The sequence below is a fragment of the Neolamprologus multifasciatus genome, chromosome 15 (genome assembly GCF_963576455.1).
Source record: "Neolamprologus multifasciatus chromosome 15, fNeoMul1.2, whole genome shotgun sequence".
Taxonomy (NCBI): domain Eukaryota; kingdom Metazoa; phylum Chordata; class Actinopteri; order Cichliformes; family Cichlidae; genus Neolamprologus; species Neolamprologus multifasciatus.
Genome location: NC_140453.1, coordinates 11,746,589 through 11,766,228, shown reverse-complemented (window position 1 = coordinate 11,766,228; position 19,640 = coordinate 11,746,589). Strand labels below are relative to the sequence as shown.

The following is a 19,640-nucleotide window of genomic DNA, read 5'->3' as shown; positions in this document are numbered from 1 at the left end:
ATCCACAGCTGCACTTACAGGTATTAAAATGTACACTCATCCATCCATCAGTGCATTTTATAACAGCTTTGCCTGGTCAGGGATTTCAAAGCGTTTAGGCTGTTTTGGTCAGCTAGCAGTGTGAATTAAAGCTTAAATTGAAACTTTATTGTTTTTTAAATTTTATACAAATATAGTTGATCTTATTCACATTGATAAAGGTGCCCAGAAATCATCATGATACCAGTGAACCTCTCTATTATATTAGTTGCCATACCAAATGTGGTGGACTAACCTTGTAAATACATTTTGTTTCCTTAGAAAATGCCTTGAATAATATAAAAAATAAAGTAAATAACAAATGGTTAAAAAGAATGCACCACCGGAAGACGCGGAAACAAAACCAGCACATCCCCGGCACTACCGAGGCAGCATGGACACCCAGAGAGAGAGAGAGAGTGGGTTGCCTTTCTGAGATCACAACAGCAGTCTCCTTAAGCGGTGTCCTAGCTTAAACAGGGCGAGAAGCAGGGGACGCTTGGTCAGATTGCCAGGGCTAACACAGAGATAGACAATCATACTCACGTTCACACCTAGATCCAAACTACAATCACCATTTAACCTCCTTTGCATGTCTTTGTCTTTGCTGAATAGTACCGCAGAGAAGTGAAGAATTCAGCTTTTTGCTCAACGATACTTCAACAGGGCAGATGGCTGCTCACATCGGAAACCTTAAACCTTTGTCCTCAAGTTGAAGGACACCTTCATTACCGGCTGTGGCACCCTGCTGCCTCAGTGTATGTGTGCATGCGTGCAAGTTCACCGGTAGTCTCCGGTTAAGTGCTGGGAATACTTGGCCTTCTGTCTCGCATTAATCAAAGAGCAAAGGACAGCACTCAGATTAATATTTTATATGCTGCGTGACACTTGGCAAGATGCCCTTCTCCGCTGTGCTACGGGCAAACTGACAACCATACAGTGTACCAACGATGCCTAATTAGTCCTAAACCAGACACAACAGAATTATTGCCAGCAGGGAGTGTGGTACGAATACCTCGATTCATCAGCCCGAGTAAATCTATGGATTCCATTCTCGTCATTTCAGTCATCAAACCGATGATGATAACCTAATTTCTTCTTCATAGTTTTCTTTTTAATGATCAATTCTTTACATATATAATTGCTGAGGTGTGCATGTGTATATATTATCAATCAGATACTGCTGCGTGTCTAGCAATACAGCGATTTTTGCTTTACTTGCAGCTCATAGGTCCATGACCTTGAGAGCACAATCTGTCTCTGCATCGGTTGGCACACAGAAACACATTAGTGGCCAATCTTTACTAATCTCCCATGATCCTACCTTTGAAAGATTTGCTTGATATCAGTGCCGGGGGGAGTGCATGCCTCAACCGCAGCATGTAACAGACCTTTATTTGAAGCAGGATGATATCAGAGGCATCATTTGCCCTGTAAGGTTATTGCAGGGGCGTGCTGTGGTTGGTGCAGTTGCAGTGATTTCTTCCCACAGTCCAAAAATGTGGTTGTTACACAAAAATCTAAATTAACTGTAGTTGTGGATGTGAGACTCTCACTGCGACAAGCTGTCTTGCCTCTCACCTTAACATCTCGAGTACTAAGCTCTCCAGTGTCTTCTAGCTATCTGTGATTAGTTGAAAACTAAGCACCATCTTTGAACACATTAGCTTTGAAAAGTCCAAGGAGCTTCACATACCATAGCTCGAAAAGCAGCTAAAAAAAACAATGTGGGGAAGTAAGAAACTTAAGCATTTTTTAAAAATTTCAGTGGACAGAAATACTGGATTTTGTAAAAGGGCTTGCATTATATATTATATTTCTTCCTTAGCTTATCTGTATTTGTTCGTGACAACCACCCACACCCAAACCTGGCTTGAAATTAGTGGCTAGTTTTTATCCGAGTTAATACAGCAGAAAACAGCACAGCACACTTTCCCCTCCACGCAGTCCCGTTCAGAGCAGAATAAACAAGGTCTCCAGGTGCATTTTATTGCTGTTGAAACTTGTATCCCGATGTTGCCATGTGAATGTGTTTAAGGTTAATTTGGCATTGATTTAAATTCTAATAAAACATTTTCTTCCCAACTACTCTGAAAGGATAATACATGAGGCTATCTAAATGCATATACTGGCTCCTTTTCGCCACATCCATTATTCATAGACAGCAGGAAAAACCAGTCACCGAGTTAGTCCTGCAGATGTTTGTGTCTTCCTCCTCTTCTCCCTTTCCCTCTCTTTCTCCTTCCTTTCTATCTTTATACGGTCCAGCCGTGTTTTTTCCTTAAATAATTCTCCCCGGTGCCTTTCTCAAGCTCCACTCGAGGTTTTGTCTTTAAAAGCCACTTTTATTTCCCCTCTGTCTTTTTTTCCCAGTCTTCAATCTCTCAGCTGTGTGACAGAGAGAAAATTATTACACGTGTATCTTATTCACACACTTTAAGCATTTCAACTGGATCTGCCTTTTCGATGCCTCCTCGCTCTCTTCATTCACTATATTCAATAACAATCGTGTTTTTTTGTGAAACCTTATGTTTACTGGGTAAAATTGCTCAGATGTTAAGGAGATTTTTTATTCCTCCTCTTCTCCACAGCCCTTCCTGAATTCAATACCCAATTGGGTGGCCTATCTGATATGAGCTTATGAACTGAACACAGTTTTCATATTGATAATGCTCATTTTGTGCAATTCATTGACCACGGTATACCGAATGTGTGGCAGAAGAAATAGAAATAAGCTCTGTGTGCAAAGGAATTGCAAGTATCCCTTTGGAGATAAGGGGGGTTGTGTGATTCATTTTTAATTTTTATCAAATATTTCTCTTGTCACATATGAAATAAGAAGGGTATCTGAAGAGCACAATCCTCTGCCAAAGCCAATGATCTCTCTTAAACATTTTACAGAACGTGAACCAGAACTGGACAAGAATCTAAAAGGTTCTTTTTGCAGGAACCTCTTTATTCTGCACAGCAATCTGACTGCATTTCTTTAGGTCTAAACAAAAACAATACATTTTTAATTATTACAATTTTTATTTAAAGATACAAACCTTTTCAGTCTCAGCACCTTTTTGAGTGAACATGTATTTGCATCAAATACTAGCCTTGTGTACCCACTGAATATTTTGTAAATGGTTCATTTAGAGCTAAATGATGTGGAATATGCAAAATGTCCTTTTCTTGGAAATCGAGGCATTACAGTGTGGTTATCATAAGTTCCAGAATGTCATATAGTAAATAATACATCTCATATTCAATTCAATTCAATTTTATTTATCTAGCGCCAAATCACAACAGCAGTCGCCTCAAGGCGCTTTATATTGCACAGTCATACAATCATATGACCCCCTATGAGCAAGCAATTTGGCGACAGTGGGAAGGAAAAACTCCCTTTTAACAGGAAGAAACCTCCGGCAGAACCAGGCTCAGGGAGGGATCTCATAGGAGGCATGTGAATTCTTGGTGATCTCCATCTGATTTAAATTGTACACTAAACTTAATTTTTCTTGTCCACTGCTTGTTGCTAGCGGTGCGCAATCTGGCCGAAAGATGAGACCATCCTTTGGGCTATAATCGCGAATGATCAAGCCCACGTGGTCACATGACATTAGCTGTGAAGGTGCTTGCTTGACGACTTTGATGGTTCTTTCGGGATGTCAGTCCGCCATCCTGTTTTCCGATTACAAACGTCTGTGACCTTAAAAATGCATTTTGGTGTTGTTACAACTAATCACACGGTTCATGTTGCGCTGGAAAGGTTATACAATGGTGTTATTTACTTTATGATGCGATTGGCATTCCTGTGAAATCCGATCATATGGCAAATTGTGGGATTGTCTGATGGCTATGAAATACACTGAAAATATGACTCTTTCTATTCTGATGTTACTCGCTGGCATTACTATTACATTTTAAACCCCACCGTTATACAGAATATAGACAGCACAGACATTGCAGGTGGACGAGTCCTCAGCCCTTCAGTTTCTGTCATATTTGTCCTTAAAGCGAATATTCAGAAACATCTGGTTCTGACAGTTCATGCATAGTAAAACTGCTTTATCCCACTTTGTGTGGCATAACTGAAAACACCAAAAATGTAAATGAATCAAATTAAAACCCAGATCTAGTTAAATGTAATCAATTTAGCACTAAGGGGCTCCAAATCAGAAGGAATCAGTGCCAATATCCACACACACTCCCTGTTGTGTTGAGCTCCATTGCCTGTTGGAGCGTAATCCTTTAACTGGCTTTGCATTGCAATCACAACAGCAGAACTCATGACTTCTGTTAAGCTGCAGGCTGTCAGAGTCATCTAAATGAGACTTTTAGACTTTTTGGCGGTTGCAGTAGCATACCTAAAAAAATCTTTCCTTTCTTTCCAAAATGCTCAGGGAATAGGAAAAGCTGATCTTGTCATACAACTAAATATCCCTGTATTTCTATTCCTGTTCATCCACTTACCTCTTTCTTCTGTCGCACTCTTTTATTTCCCTTCTCCTCTCCTGTCTCTTTCGATCTCACCTCATCTCTTCCTCCTTCATTCACATCTCTTGTTTTCTCCCTTTTGCTTTGCATGTTCTTGCAGCAGCAATCGGCCACAAGCTGTTCCGCTGACTCAACGTTTATTCTCTCATAGTTTACCCCCTTCGCTCTCTGCTTCCTTTCTGGCCTTGCCGATTCTCCGCTCCCACCCTCCCTTACGCTTTCCCACCTTCAATCTCTACAGCCAGTGGATTAATTTCATTCCTTCTCCTCTTCTTCACTCTCTTTCTCGTGCTTCTCTTGAGTGGATTCACAGTAGCTAACCACTGACTTGTCTTGGTATAGATGAGACTCTTGGTTATTAACACCCTAATACTGGGCAGAACTGGCCATACTCCATACTCCAGAGCCCAACAATCCCTATTATCCCTACAGCATTTTTACTGTGAATCACAACTGTGGCTGCATCGCCTACTGGCTCAGACCCAGACTAATATTTCTTAACGGAACAGAGATTCTGGTACAATTGGACACAAACATTTTTGCCTCTGCATCATTGCATTGCATTCATAAGTCACTCAAGGAGACCAAAGGCTCACATGAGCATAGTAGCATGGTGGCCAGATTAATTCAGTGCAACACACAATACACAAGTCCTAAAAAAAAGAAGTCAAAAGTGATCTTTTCTGGAATGCTGGTAATTCTTCTTTGCCCATTGTTTTATAACTCTTGGTAAATTATGATTTTTCTAAACACAATGGACCTGCCAGTGCACCACTCATTCTGCAGCTTACTGCTCCTAATAAGCTACCTATCTTTAAATTCCTAAAACAGGCCTCTTTTTTTAACCTGGAGGGCGATTACTGCCATGTTGCTGTGCTCTTCAGCAAATAGCCATTGACAGGAATGTCATCTCGATAGACATAAGGGGTGTTATATATATATATATATGCACGTGTGTGTGTGGGAGCTGAGGCAGTGGAAAATACTGTGGCTGAACACTGTTTAATTGTTTGACTACGTAATAAATCAAATGTGTCAGGGGGGGATTATTTATACAAGGAGCGTGTTAAACAAATAAATCACCGGTTTTCTCAACTCTGCATATTTATTTATTTATTTTTTACACGCATGCTGCTTGCACACGATTTTTGCATTTGTGCTTTTTGCCTGTGTTTCGGTATAACTGTAAGACGCAACTTGTGGGTCTGTTTTGCACGCGTGACACTGAAAGTCGTGAAAAAGAGTGATTTCCGGAGCATCTTTGCACTCTCTCTGTCACTGGTGTGTCCTGTGCCTGACTGCCGTGTCAGAGGAAGTCGGAAGGAAAACAAATGAACACAAATAAGTCAATGGGGGCTCTTTGGTACTAAAATATTCTACCTCTAAAGCTCAGTGTGAAGACCTGTGCCCAGAAACTTGTTGTAGCTTGCAGTGTGCTCTACAGCTGAGATGCTATTAAGTTCTACCGAGCATTGTGCTGCTCCGCAAATAAATAAAATCCAGCCCTGCTCTCTCTACCCATTGCATGTTTTTTTTTAAACCTAAATTAATAAAACCATGTCAACACTATAAAGCAGGGTCCTTGTGAACACACAGAATGTGCTACAGTGCTATAAAGGCACATGAAAATGTGTTAACCCTGCAAGATATACTGTGGACTCTAGACTATGCCAAAATAATTAATTGATTAACTCATACATTGAAATGCATTTAGTGCCCATTAAATGCAATCATAATCTTTATCAAAAATGCATGAGGATATCTGTAGATGTGCCAAATCAGCATGAAGCAATATGGGTTGACTTAACAAAGGTGTCTGGTAATAGCAGCGCAGGGCTTGTTCATGATGGAGAAAAAGGAGATACAGCTTCCTTTAGCAGCTTTTAAATTGGATGTTAACAACAGTGGGCAGCCAGAGGAAGGGCAAGAGATAAGTGACACGGGATCTAGCAGACTGAGATGAAGGTCTGCTGCGACGTTATGTACGATCAGTAGGATTTTGCCTTTAAATGAGAGCCAATGATGTGAGGAGAGGCAGCCGAGTCCTTTGTCCGCGGGGCGGGTTTCTCTGCAACATTTTTGTCTGTTTCAGTTTGTTTCTTTGGTTTGCTGTTGCTATGGTATTATTTCCCCTGCATCTATCCTCCTTATTCTTTTATATCTGTTTGTCTTTCATTTTTTTCCCCACTGTTTTCGCTTCGCCTTCACCCTGTTCCTTGCATTTTCTGCCTCCCAACTTCCATCACCTCATCCCTGTCACTGGGTCCAGTGCAGAGCAGTGCTGTGCCCCGTGGCCCCGCCTCTTCTTTGGCAGGGTGATGTATGAGTGGCTAGCTTTGACGTCACTTCAGGCCCAACGTCACAGCAACTCAGTGCTCCCAGGCTTGCTCTTTCTGGTGCTTTCTTTCACTGCCTCTCCCTCATTCCTTTTCCTCTGTATCCTCCATTAATCGCCTTTTTTTTTTTTTCATCTTTCGCTTTCACTGTATACTCCTCTGATATGGTCACATTTTTTAATGTTTCACGTTTTGCAAATTCATTTCTTTATCATGCCTTTTCATTATTTTGCATCACTCTGATTCATGTTACAGTCTCTCGCTCTCTCTTTGTCCACCCTCTTTATTCTGTTCTCATCAGAAGCTGCACCCCCTTGATGTGGCTTGCTATTCCTCTCAAAAACACACCATGCACAGTGAGTTCATGTTTGATGTGAGCAGAAAGGCTAACAAAGATTACTGTCTTGTATGACACACAGGCTCATCCCTGTTCAGTTCCACTTATCAAGATAAGCTGAGCTCCATACCATAGTCTGTTTCCCACAGCCAGTCCTCCTTATGACCGTTTTTCCTTTACCAAATTCCCACTGACTCACCTTTATTTGTCAGAAAAATTGCCCGTGGCTTTGACAAAGATAAATATAAGAAGAGCAATAAAAAAGCGAATTGTCAGTCATCTTTGACTTCGAGAATAGCTCAGGAAACTTTCATTAGGCTTGACAAGACGGGACGCTGACCCACTTTCTGCTTTTGCTCTCTGTCTTCCTGACTTGTCTCGCTGCTATCACTGCCTGAGGTCAGTCTGTCCACTTTTAGAGTCGGTGCAGTGGGTGGGACGTAAACTGAGATAGAGCTCGCTCGAGTAAAAATGAATGAGGACCGCTCTTGTCGACAACTGCGACACGGCTCCTACTGAGCCTGTCCCATGTGCATCGAGCTGAGACAGCTTCGAGCATGTTTGTTTTAAAAAAACATACAACTGACTTGTCCCGGACTTTTTATTTGCAAAGTGGTGAATATCATTGTGGTTATGTAATATTCTTATTCTATTTTCAGTAATGCAACCAGTACTGGACTGCGAGTAACTAAAATGCTTCCCTCTGAGAAAATATTAGAGGTAAAATCCATTCGCTTTATTCCGTGTACTAACCCAGTTTCTAAAAAGTTGGAACATTGTGCAAAATGTAAATAAACACAGAATGCGACCATTTGTAAATCTCATACAACCAAGTTTATTTACTATAGAACATAGAAAGCAAATTAAATGTTTAAACGATGACATTTTACTATTTAATGAAAAATATTAGCCCATTTTAAACTTGACGACGGCAACACAGGCTGTATTTACCACTGTGTAGCTTTTCTTTTAACAACAGTCGGGCAGGGATTGTGGAGATCAGCTGCTGGGCTTTTGGGACGGGGACGTTGCTTCCTCGCTGTCTGATACAGGACTCTAGCTGCTCAACAGTCCTGGGCTAGTCCATGTTAATGAGCTTCAGCCAGCAGAAGATGCCACTATTTTTAAATCATGTCACATATGGTTTCTTCTTTGGATGATAAATGTTAACCTGCATTTGTGGATGGCACAGTCATATTCAAAGTCTTCGCAATTTTATGTTGAGGAACATTGTTCAGAAATCGTTTCACAGTTTGTAGATGCAGTTCTTTCCCCCAATTGGTGAACCTGTGCCATCTTCACATCAGTTCAAGCACTTGATGCGTTTTCTATGTTCTGTTGCTTTTATTTTCTTTTTACAGTGTTTGCACTTTGTTGGAATCGTGGTCGTACATCAAGCGATACAGAAAAGCATGGTCATTATAGAAACTTTGTCTTTGTCTCTAATTTGTCTTCCTCATTCTTCATCTGCTAAAATATTCGGTCAGTGTTGTTATAACACGTTAAAAGTCAGTGACGTGAAAACAATCCACAGGAATTGAAAACTGTGTTGTTGTTTTTTTTTTTCCCACCCTGCCATGAAATTGCAGCACAAACACACTGCCAGAGGGAATTTGTATTTTTATAGGAAAATCATTTTGACAAAGCATAAGAAAACGTTTACTCGGTGCCAGAGGTTTACAAAAACACAACTAGAAGCTTTCTTTTACTGGATAAAGATTTAATCAGATATTGAGATCAGCAGAAAGGGCATTCAATACAAAACATTTTTATATAGTTGCTTTTGTTTAATGAATTGCTTGTTGGCCTGTTTAGTGATTTGTTGACTTTTGTTGTTCCTTAATTAATCATTAGTTCTTTGAAATGTCAGCAAATGGTAAAAAGAAAATGTTGATTTTTGTCCTGCAGTTCCTCTATTTGCCTGAAGAGACACAACAACAACAACAACAATATAACACATAAAAGAGCAAAACCAGGGCACTTTTGACAGTTTTGGTTACTCTTGATTGGATGCCGAGGGAATTGGTGCATGTCAATTGAGAAACACAGAGCAGAGATAAACTCAAACTGAACTACACATGAGGAAATTCAGTCTATGGCGAGTTTCTTTTGGTCATACCCTCTTGTTGAGGTTATAACCAAAAGTGAGCGACACTCACTGAAACAATTTTTAAAAAGCCAGTGTTTTCAACATATTTTGCGGCAGGATGTTTTCCTGATCACATCCCCAGGCGCACGTGTGTGTGTGTGTGTGTTCGCTTCATGATATTGTACATGTGGGATGGCTGCCTTCCCTCAGAGAGAAAGCAATAAGAGCAGTTTAAAAAGCACAACCTTAAATCCTTTCCTCTCTTTTACAGAGAGGAAGATTTGGTTGCCAGGCAACATTCAGACAGAGTTTTCAATTAAGCCACTTTGACTTAGATGGTCTGCACTGTCGCTGGGTCCAAACCATCTTAACTAACAGCAAGCTGGCCCTTCTGCCTGTTTGCTCGGCAGCTTTCTGCAAAGAGATGAAAGACAAAATGTGTACAAGGGCCACTTTTGCACTAATTATCCAAAAATGGTTCTTTAACCTCCCTTCCCCCCCCCCCCCCCCCCCCCCCCCCCCCAAAAAAAGAGTGATTTCATAAGGTGATGTCATGCAGGCTGATTTAGCTCCACTTTGTGACCTGATGGTTAAGAACATATGTACTGCCGTTTACTTTGAGTTTTGTTGAAAAAAAAATCCTTGTTATCATTTACAGGCCAATAACATCATTTTCTTTTTTTATTTTAGAAGTCTGCTAGGATTGTTTTACATGCTTAAATATAAAAAAAAAACTGAGCGGCACATCTTTTTTTCTCTGTTTGAAATATTCTGTTTTTGCCCTTGTCCTGTCAAGCCTTTTCTAAGCCTAGTCTGCTCTGATCTAATATTTATTAATGAAATTTGCACTTCTGTCTTCCACAATGTCAGTCTTCAGTCTTACTTTTACTACTTTTAACTAACTTCCTTTTTTACTTTGCTTTGTTTTTATCACTGTTGTAGATATATAAATTCCCGCACTACTTCATAGTGTAAGCCCCTTTTATTTCAACTGTGCTGTTTATTGTGGACTGTACTATTTATTGTATTTTTGAATGTTCTAGGTCAGAATCAGACCTAGAAGTAGAGAGACTGCAGTTGCTATGCCATACAACGCAATCGTATTCGATTTTCGAAAATGTATTCCAGCAGGAAATGATGGAAAAACAAACAAACAAATAGCAGAATTGAGGTTGCATGGAAATTCTCAAAGTTGAGGCACAATTTCTAAATTATTGTCCTTTTAAAACAAGTTGGACTAAACTGTACACACGATCAAAACTAATGGTGACATTAGCTACATTAGCCGTGCAAAGTACTGCCTCAGTTCCAAAAAAGGTTGGGTGATGTGTAATGTAAAAAACACTTATATAATATGAACACAACATTTATATATTTATAATCATTTTCTCCCCCCTTACTTGCCCATTTGGCTTACATTACCCTGTGACAGTTTAGCTAGTAGCAGTATGCTGGGGGAAAGGAGGCACACTAGGTCAAGTGGGGAGAGCACTGAGATTCTCATCCACTGAATGTAAAAGGTTTGGTGCATGCTGATGAGCTCTTTGGCCCTCTGTTATATTCAGTATTCTCTTTTTTATTTCTTCATTTGTAACTACACCCAAACTCAACACTGTCTGAGGAGTTTTGCAGTCACTAAACTTCTTCTTTATGTCCTCTGTTTGTGGTTTTTAAAAATTTGTCAAGAACATTTTTGTAACCACACACAAATGCCATCACAGTGGTAGACATGCACCACATTTCTCCATAAAACCACAAAGGTTTTATGCAACATCCCATTTCACAGCATTTTACTGTAAAAACATGTAAATGTCAAAATGGACGCTACAGTGCTACAAGCCTGACTGCTCATCACTGCCTTTACTACCTGTTGAAGTTCAGGCTCTAGGTCCTGGGCTGGGGTTGGCACTCAGCTTTAACATCATTTTGGGTTCTTGGCTAGCTTATGGCTTTTTGTGCAGACGCTTACAAAGAGCTAACGTTGTGCTAGCAGTGCAATGTAGATATTTCTGGCTTGGGGGCAGTTTGTGCCATTGTGGTTTTGTCTCTTTGTGCAATAAAAATAAACCCAGTGCACATGTGTCCACTTCTGAAAAGCGGTAGATTGCCCCACTATTTTGTAAAATCAGCCGATTGTAGCACAAATGCACAAAAAGAAGAAAAAAATTGTTTGTTTGAACCTTTGTAACGCAAGTGATAGCATAATTGTAAATGTAATGTAATCACTGTGGCGTGGTATGCTGCTGCATCACTGAGAAATGTAATGTGATTAAATGGAATGTGTTGCTCCCAACACTGCAAATGATAAACCACATTGTAAACATTGTATCACATTGTATTTCTAAATAAATAGGTTAGCTTACGTGTGTGTAGTCTTCAGTCACTTTGCTACTCCTTAAGAAACAGAGAGCTAGCTGCTGGTATGTCGTTTTTTCATATCAAACCAATTTGGCAAACTCAAGAAGAAGAATGCAGTTTTTAAATTACAGATTATGTTGAGTAACAACACCAGGTATAAAAAAAATTCTAGATGTAAAAGTAAAATTATTCAGTACAGACATTGAGGTTACAACTGGATTTGGATTAAACCAAACAAAAACCCCTTTCAGCAATTAAAACTCTGTTCTATAACAACCTGTTTTAACAGGTGAATTCCCTGTCAGGTATTTGTTGAGACTTTGCCCCAATATTTTTTCTTTCTGTAGCACCGTCCAAGATAAATATCACAAAGTGCTTTACAACAAAAACATTATTGAAAAAGAGGTGTCACTGGGTCCATAGAAGGACAGTGTGCAAAACCATTCAACATGAGCCACCTAAGTAAACGTTGAATTAAAAGTCACCCTAAATTTCCTGATAGAATATTTAGAAAAACTGTCAAAGGGCCCTAGGAGTTTTATTACCTTAGACATAATCCTGTTCAGGGTAAAACAGGGATTCAAATGAGTGGAAATTCTTCACCGTCCCATACAGATTCAACCAGCTCTTGATGAAAATATCCAGTTATTGAGTTGCTAAAAGCTAAAACTGGCTACCTGCTGCTGCCTAATGAGAGCTCCATGGTTAATGATGCAGCAGTTCTCTGTGGATTCTTTGCTATGAGCGAACCTTGTGATTTACACATAATAATAAGATTAATATAAAACATACTGACTCGAGCTGGTTTAGGCATAGCCTTGTCCATGCTATCAGACAACACCTTGTTGTCAACATAGCTACCGATGACTAAATACAAAGAACTAAATGACCAAAAATACGAATAGAGTTCAGATAAATATATATATATAGTAGGGGTGCAACAATACTCGTATCGATATTGAACCGTTTGATACAGTGCTTTCGGTTCGGTAGGCATATGTATCGAACAATACAAAATGTTTAATTTATTTTATCAACTTTTCTTCTGACGGTGCTGTCTGTGTTGAGCACTCAGTGGATCTGCGCTCGACAGTGCAGCCTAGGCGGAGTAGTCGAATGCAGATTCACTGAGCGCAGGGCAAGCTAGTGAGACAGAAGTTAAGCTCTCATTGCAACATGGCAAATTGAACCTCCCCCACCCTCATTCAGATCTGGCGTTTGGAACTATTTTGGTTTTCATGTGACATATGACCCTGAAGGTAAGGGCGTCATGGACTAAAGTAAAACAGTATGTTGGATGTGCCAGCAATGCTCAATTACATTGGTGGGAACTAGTGCGTTAGCGCAGTTTGCTCGTTAACGTGTTGGCCTTCCAGCCCCTCATACGGGGCGGTCCGCGGTAGCTCGTTAACGGAGATTTGCCGTGTTGTGGCGTTAACGTCATTTCAACGAGATTAACGCTGACAGTACTAGTGGGAACACAACGAATATGACTGCACATTTACACCGACATCATCCTAGTGCAAAGATAAGTGGAAGCAGATAAAAACAACAAGCACTCATGCTACAAACTTTACCCGAGTCATTTAGACAGCCGTTAGCACATGATTCTCCTTATGGGGACCTAATATGTTTAATATGCTGCTGAGAATATAGCCCAGAAGAAGCTTATAGTATAGCTTTTATTTTGGAAAGAGACATTTTGTTAAGATATTCATTGTGTGTACTCATGTTGTACAGTGTTTAACTGCATTATGGTTACTGTGGTTTAACAGAGACAGTATTTTAGTTGTCACCACAAGGAGGCACTGTTTCATTGTAAGAGCACGGATGCTGCGTCATCACGCCCCTAAGAAAAAAAAAAAAAAGTATACCATAACGAAAATGGCACCCATGTGGAAAGTTTTGCCGCGTGTTGATGTGGAATAAAGTTCCCAAAATGTTAAGGACATTTTTGCCTCCGACGTCATTTTCCTTCGAGTTGATCGCTGTCGATGCTGCAATACTCAACAGGTTATGGGCCCAGGGCAGACTCGAAGAAGAGTTTTTTCTCATGAAGATCCGGAGCCACAACGGATAGCAGGCTAACGGCTAAATAGCAACATGGATCAACGAGGAGCAAGCAGGCTGCCTCGACTCATGTTTGACGGAGATGAGACCAGATATGAACTTTGGGAAACTAAGGTGCTAGGATATTTGCAATTGTTGGGATTAAAAGACACTGTTCTGAAGGAACCGAACAGTGAGGCTGAAGTAGCAGCAGACGGTAAGAAGAACGCTGATGCTTACGCCGAGTTAATCCAATTTTTGGACGATAAAAGCCTCTCACTGATTATGAGAGATGCCCCTGATAATGGGAGAAGAGCATTAAAAATATTGAGGGACTACTACGCTGGAAAGGGGAAGCCCCGAATTATCAACCTGTACACCACGCTGACATCGCTTCAGAAAAAGAGGGAAGAGACTGTCACAGACTATGTCATCAGAGCAGAGGCCGCCATTACAGCACTGCGCAATGCGGGTGAGACTTTAGGTGATGGATTATTGATTGCTATGGTTTTAAAAGGACTACCTGAAAGTTTTAAGCCATTTGCAATACACGTTACTCACGATAAAGACGATATGACATTTGCTGAGTTTAAAACAAAGCTATGGAGTTTCGAAGACACTGAAAAGTCAAGCGCATCGGAGTGTAGCGACAACGTAATGAAAACAGGAGGAAGAACCGGGCATGAGCACACGAGATCCAGCGCACAATGCAGATACAAGAGCGATGTGGACATTGTGTGTTTCAAGTGTGGACTAAAAGGCCACCGAGCAAAAGTGTGCAGACGGAGGACGTGGTGCAGTCATTGCAAAAGCAGCACACACAGTGATACCACATGTAGACATAAATACAAACAAGATGGCGCGCGGAAGGTCGCAGATGAGAGCGGCAACGGATCCAAAGCAGAAACGCCGGATTATGCCTTCAGGATTGAGGGTGTAGACATCAAAGTCCAGCAGTCAGCATACAGCATTGAGGAGAAAGGCCTGTTGGTAGACACTGGGGCTACCTCACACATCATTAACAACATCGCCAAGTTCAAGAGCTTCGACAACGCGTTCAGACCGGAGTCACACAGCGTGGAACTGGCAGACGGTACCCAGTGCAGAGGCATCGCCCAACAGAGGGGGGACGCAGAGGTGTTCCTGATTGACAATACAGGCCAGCGACGCAAAGCAACGCTGAAAGATGCACTGTTTATTCCATCATACCCCCAGAACATATTCTCTGTAAAGTCAGCCACCGCATTAGGAGCAACAGTCACCTTTAAACAAGGGCAAGACATGTTGACCCACAAAGACGGTACTAACTTTAACATTCATGTGTATGGCAAGTTGTACTATTTGCAGACTGAAGTTGAGGGTAATGATAAGTGTAACACCTGTCATGACATACAGGCATGGCATGAGATATTAGGTCATTGCAACTATGAAGATGTAGTAAGATTGCAAGGTGTGGTTAACGGTATGCCGATTAAGGGGAGAACCGACAGACCTGACCAGGAATGTGAAGTGTGTATCCAGGGAAAGTTTGCACAAACCCGAAACAGAGATCCTGATACAAGAGCAAAGGCTCCTTTACAAATGGTACACACAGATTTAGCAGGTCCGATAGCCACTGAATCTATTGATGGGTACAAATATGTGCAGTCATTCACTGATGATTATTCAAACTCAGTGTTTGTATATTTCCTGAAGACGAAAACTGATACAGTGCAGGCAACAGAGAAATTTCTAGCGGATGTTGCACCATATGGCAAAGTAAAATGCATCAGATCAGACAATGGGACAGAGTTCACATGTAGAGATTTCCAAACCCTGTTAAGAAAAAATGGCATCAAGCATGAGACATCAGCCCCGTACTCACCCCATCAGAACGGTACAGCCGAGAGGGGGTGGCGTACTCTTTTCGAGATGGGCAAGTGCATGCTAATTGAGAGTCAGCTACCAAAATGCCTATGGAACTATGCCATTCAAACTGCTGCTGTAACACGGAACAGATGCTTTAATAAGCGAACAGGGAAAACACCCTACCAAATGCTGACTGGTAAAAAGCCAGACTTGTCAAAGATGCAGAAATTTGGGTCTGTGTGCTATGCATACAAACAGGACAAGGGGAAACTTGATTCAAAATGTGACCAAGGTTTCTTTGTAGGTTATGATAAGAACAGTCCCGCCTACTTAGTTTACCACCCAGAAACTGAGAAAGTTCAGAAACATAGACTTGTTAAGTTTGTGAGCAAAGTAAATGTAGAAAGACAAACACAGACAGATGAGGGGGAACTAAATGGTGACTGTAGCAGAGTAAGACAGCCTATGGCTAACAGACCTTCAGAGAAAGGTGACAAGGACAATGAGGAGGTTCCAGAACCTATTGTGACAGACAAAAGTCCACAAAGTGGTATACCTGATGAGCGTGAACAAAAAGAGTCAAGTGTGGCAAGTGATGGATCTGACAACAAAAGGTATCCTATTAGGGAGAGAAGAAAACCGGGACATTTAAATGACTTTGTAGCTGCCAACAGTGGCAGCGATGGGATCCACACTACCATAGACTACTGCTACAGAGCAGTGTGTGGTGTCCCAAACACATTTAAGGAAGCCATAGAATCAGCTAACTCAAAGAACTGGATCAAAGCCATGGATGAAGAAATTCACTCGTTACGGGAAAATGACACTTTCACCCTAACCACTTTGCCAAAGGGAAAGAAAACTGTGGGGGGGAAGTGGGTTTATTCCGTTAAGAGTGACATTGAGGGAAACGACAGATACAAGGCAAGGTTCGTAGCCAAGGGTTACAGCCAACAGTTGGGGATAGATTATGGAGAGACATTCTCACCAACAGCCAACTTAACCAGCATAAGAGTTTTGTTACAGAAAGCAGCGCAGGAGAACCTGTTACTCCATCAAATGGATGTGAAGACAGCGTATTTACACGCTCCCATTGATTATGAAATCTACATTGATCAGCCAGAAGGTTATGAAGAGGGAGAAGGGCTAGTCTGTAGATTACAAAAATCCTTGTATGGGTTAAAACAATCTGGTCGTAACTGGAATAGGATCTTGCATGAATACCTAACAGCGAACAGTTTCAGGCAAAACCCAGCAGACCACTGTGTTTATACCAAAGAGACAAAAAATGGCATGGTGATTATGATAATCTGGGTGGACGACCTGATAATTGCTGCTGGCAATGAAAAGGTAATGAAGGATGCGAAAGAAATGCTTTCAGTCAAATTTAAGATGAAAGACTTGGGCAGACTTAAGCATTTTCTGGGTATTGATTTCACTCAGTCTGATGGATGTGTAACAATGTCACAAGAAACATATGTCAACAAGATACTGATGAGGTTTAACATGCAGAACTGTAAACCCAGAGAAACTCCCTGTGATCAGAAGTTGTGTTACACAGAAGATGCTACTAAGATGAGAGGTGTGAGGATGTATAGAGAGGCGGTGGGCAGTCTTATATACCTCGCATCAGGTACCCGTCCTGACCTGAGTTTTGTGGTAAGCAAGTTATCACAACATTTCCATGAGCCTACAGAAGAACAATGGGGAACTGTGAAACATGTGTTGAGATATCTCAAAGGGTCCAAAGATAAGAAGTTGTGTTTTAGGAGAAACACGGATGAAAATTTGGGTCTAGTGGCCTACAGTGATGCTGACTGGGCAGGGGACACCGCCGACAGACGCAGCACTAGTGGTTACTGTGTACATCTATGTAACAACAGTTCTTTAGTTTCATGGAAGACCAAGAAACAGCCCACGGTGGCGCTCTCTACCTGTGAAGCAGAGTATATGGCTCTGGCTTCCACAATGCAAGAGTGTATATATTTAGAACAGCTTTTGAAAGGTATAGATGACTACAGATACACACAAACAATAGTGTACGAGGACAACCAGGGAACAATTGCCCTGGCTAAAAACCCTGTGAGTCGACAGAGGTGCAAACATGTGGACATTAAATATCATTTTGTAAGGTCCATTGTAAATGAAGAGAAAATGTGTCTGTTATATTGCACCACTGAAGAAATGGTTGCAGATGTTATGACCAAACCTGTTTCTAAGCTAAAACTTGCTAAGTTTGCTTACGTTATGTTTGGTGCTTAAAAGAAGAAAAAAGAGAGAGAAAAAGAAAGGAAAAAAAAGGAACTGTGGTAGAGATTGTACAACTGTTTATTGTACAACTTTTCTTTAGATTCCAGCAACCTGAGTACAAGAGGGGGTGTTAAGATATTCATTGTGTGTACTCATGTTGTACAGTGTTTAACTGCATTATGGTTACTGTGGTTTAACAGAGACAGTATTTTAGTTGTCACCACAAGGAGGCACTGTTTCATTGTAAGAGCACGGATGCTGCGTCATCACGCCCCTAAGAAAAAAAAGAAAAGTATACCATAACGAAAATGGCACCCATGTGGAAAGTTTTGCCGCGTGTTGATGTGGAATAAAGTTCCCAAAATGTTAAGGACATTTTTGCCTCCGTCGTCATTTTCCTTCGAGTTGATCGCTGTCGATGCTGCAATACTCAACACATTTCTCTGTAATAAACTCTCTTTTCCAAAGATGAGTGATTTCTCGATCAGATAGATTTATTTTTTTATTACATTGTTGTTTCAGCAATATTAAATTTAAAAACTGTACTTTTGAGTTAGAATATATATTTATAATTTTAATAAATGACAAATTAAAAAGGCATGAACATTTTTTTTGTATCGAAAAAATATTGAACCGTGACACCAAAGTATCGAACCGAACCGTGAATTTTGTGTATCGTTGCACCCCTAATATTTATACTGTAGTGCGTGTATTTATATATACCTTCCTGTGTATTGAGGCCAAAAGAAGAATAAATGTGGAGGAAACGAAAAGCCTCACATAGCTGGGTGAATGCTAGCTGCGTTGAAGGCTTCATAGGTGTTATGATCACCTGTAAAATACTTTGATAAAATATACCTATGTTTAGGGCTTATGGCACATGGCGCACTGTGTTGAGTGGGACTTGATTATTGGTGTTTGTGTTCAGGTGAGATAAGCTTCTTCTTGTTTGTTGTTGCTGCCGCTACCACTGTTGAACCAACATTTCGCTCTCTGCCTTTGAATCATCCTGCTTCTTGTGTCTATGTAGATTCAAGAGAAATATTGAGCTCTTCAGGAAATTTACTGTAGCTGGCCACATGCCAAAACACACAACTCCCTCCCCTCGCATATCAATGATGAGCGATAGTGTCATCCCCAGAGTGCGGTGTCTTCATGTGCCCCCATATGAAAATTGACACCCCCTGCCTTAGTGCTGATACTCATGGGAAGAATAAAAATAATCAGTAAGCTCACCCACTCACTCTCCTCGAGAAAGGAAACTTGCTATTCTTTGCTAGACTCGTGCTCTTTCCTTTCTTTCCCCCCCTTTATTTATTTATTTTTTTAAAGAAAGGAAAAAACTTCCATCGTTGTGTCTATTTTCTCTCTCTGCGTCTGTTGTTAGAATTGTCAGTGTACAGTATATCCAAATGTGCCCTTTCTCTTCTTCTTTTTCTTTTTTTTTTACTTCCTGCTCTTATTTGCTCAGCTGGTCACATAATATCCACCTCCTCTCTGCTGATTCATATTCTCTATACTTGAATTCATGACCCCACATTTCCATTTTCTCGCTGTCAATCTGTCTGTGTCTGTTCCTTACTGTAGGTCTGTTTTGTGTTGATTCTGTATATTTATTGCTATTTCTACAGAACTGCAGTCGTCTACTGTAATTGGCTTACTGTTTCCTGAGTTATGTTTGCAGTGCATACATACTGAGAGCGTACGGTTAAAATGAAATGCTCCTTAGTGAAACTGATCCCTGTGATTTTTATCTGTAAGGTACATAATGAGCTAATATTTTAAATGAAATGTGTGTAAGGAGGAAGTCTTGCACTGTAAAGAGTTTTGTTGGAGGTAAGGAATGGGCTGAATCTCTGTTACCAGACCATAA

General features: G+C 40.7%; 1 protein-coding gene across 3 annotated transcripts in view; it reads left to right on the top strand.

The window, feature by feature from the left end:
- stxbp5a (syntaxin binding protein 5a (tomosyn)) overlaps nt 1-19,640 on the top strand; it is a 107,431-nt gene that overhangs the window by 20,207 nt on the left and 67,584 nt on the right. The window lies entirely within an intron of this gene.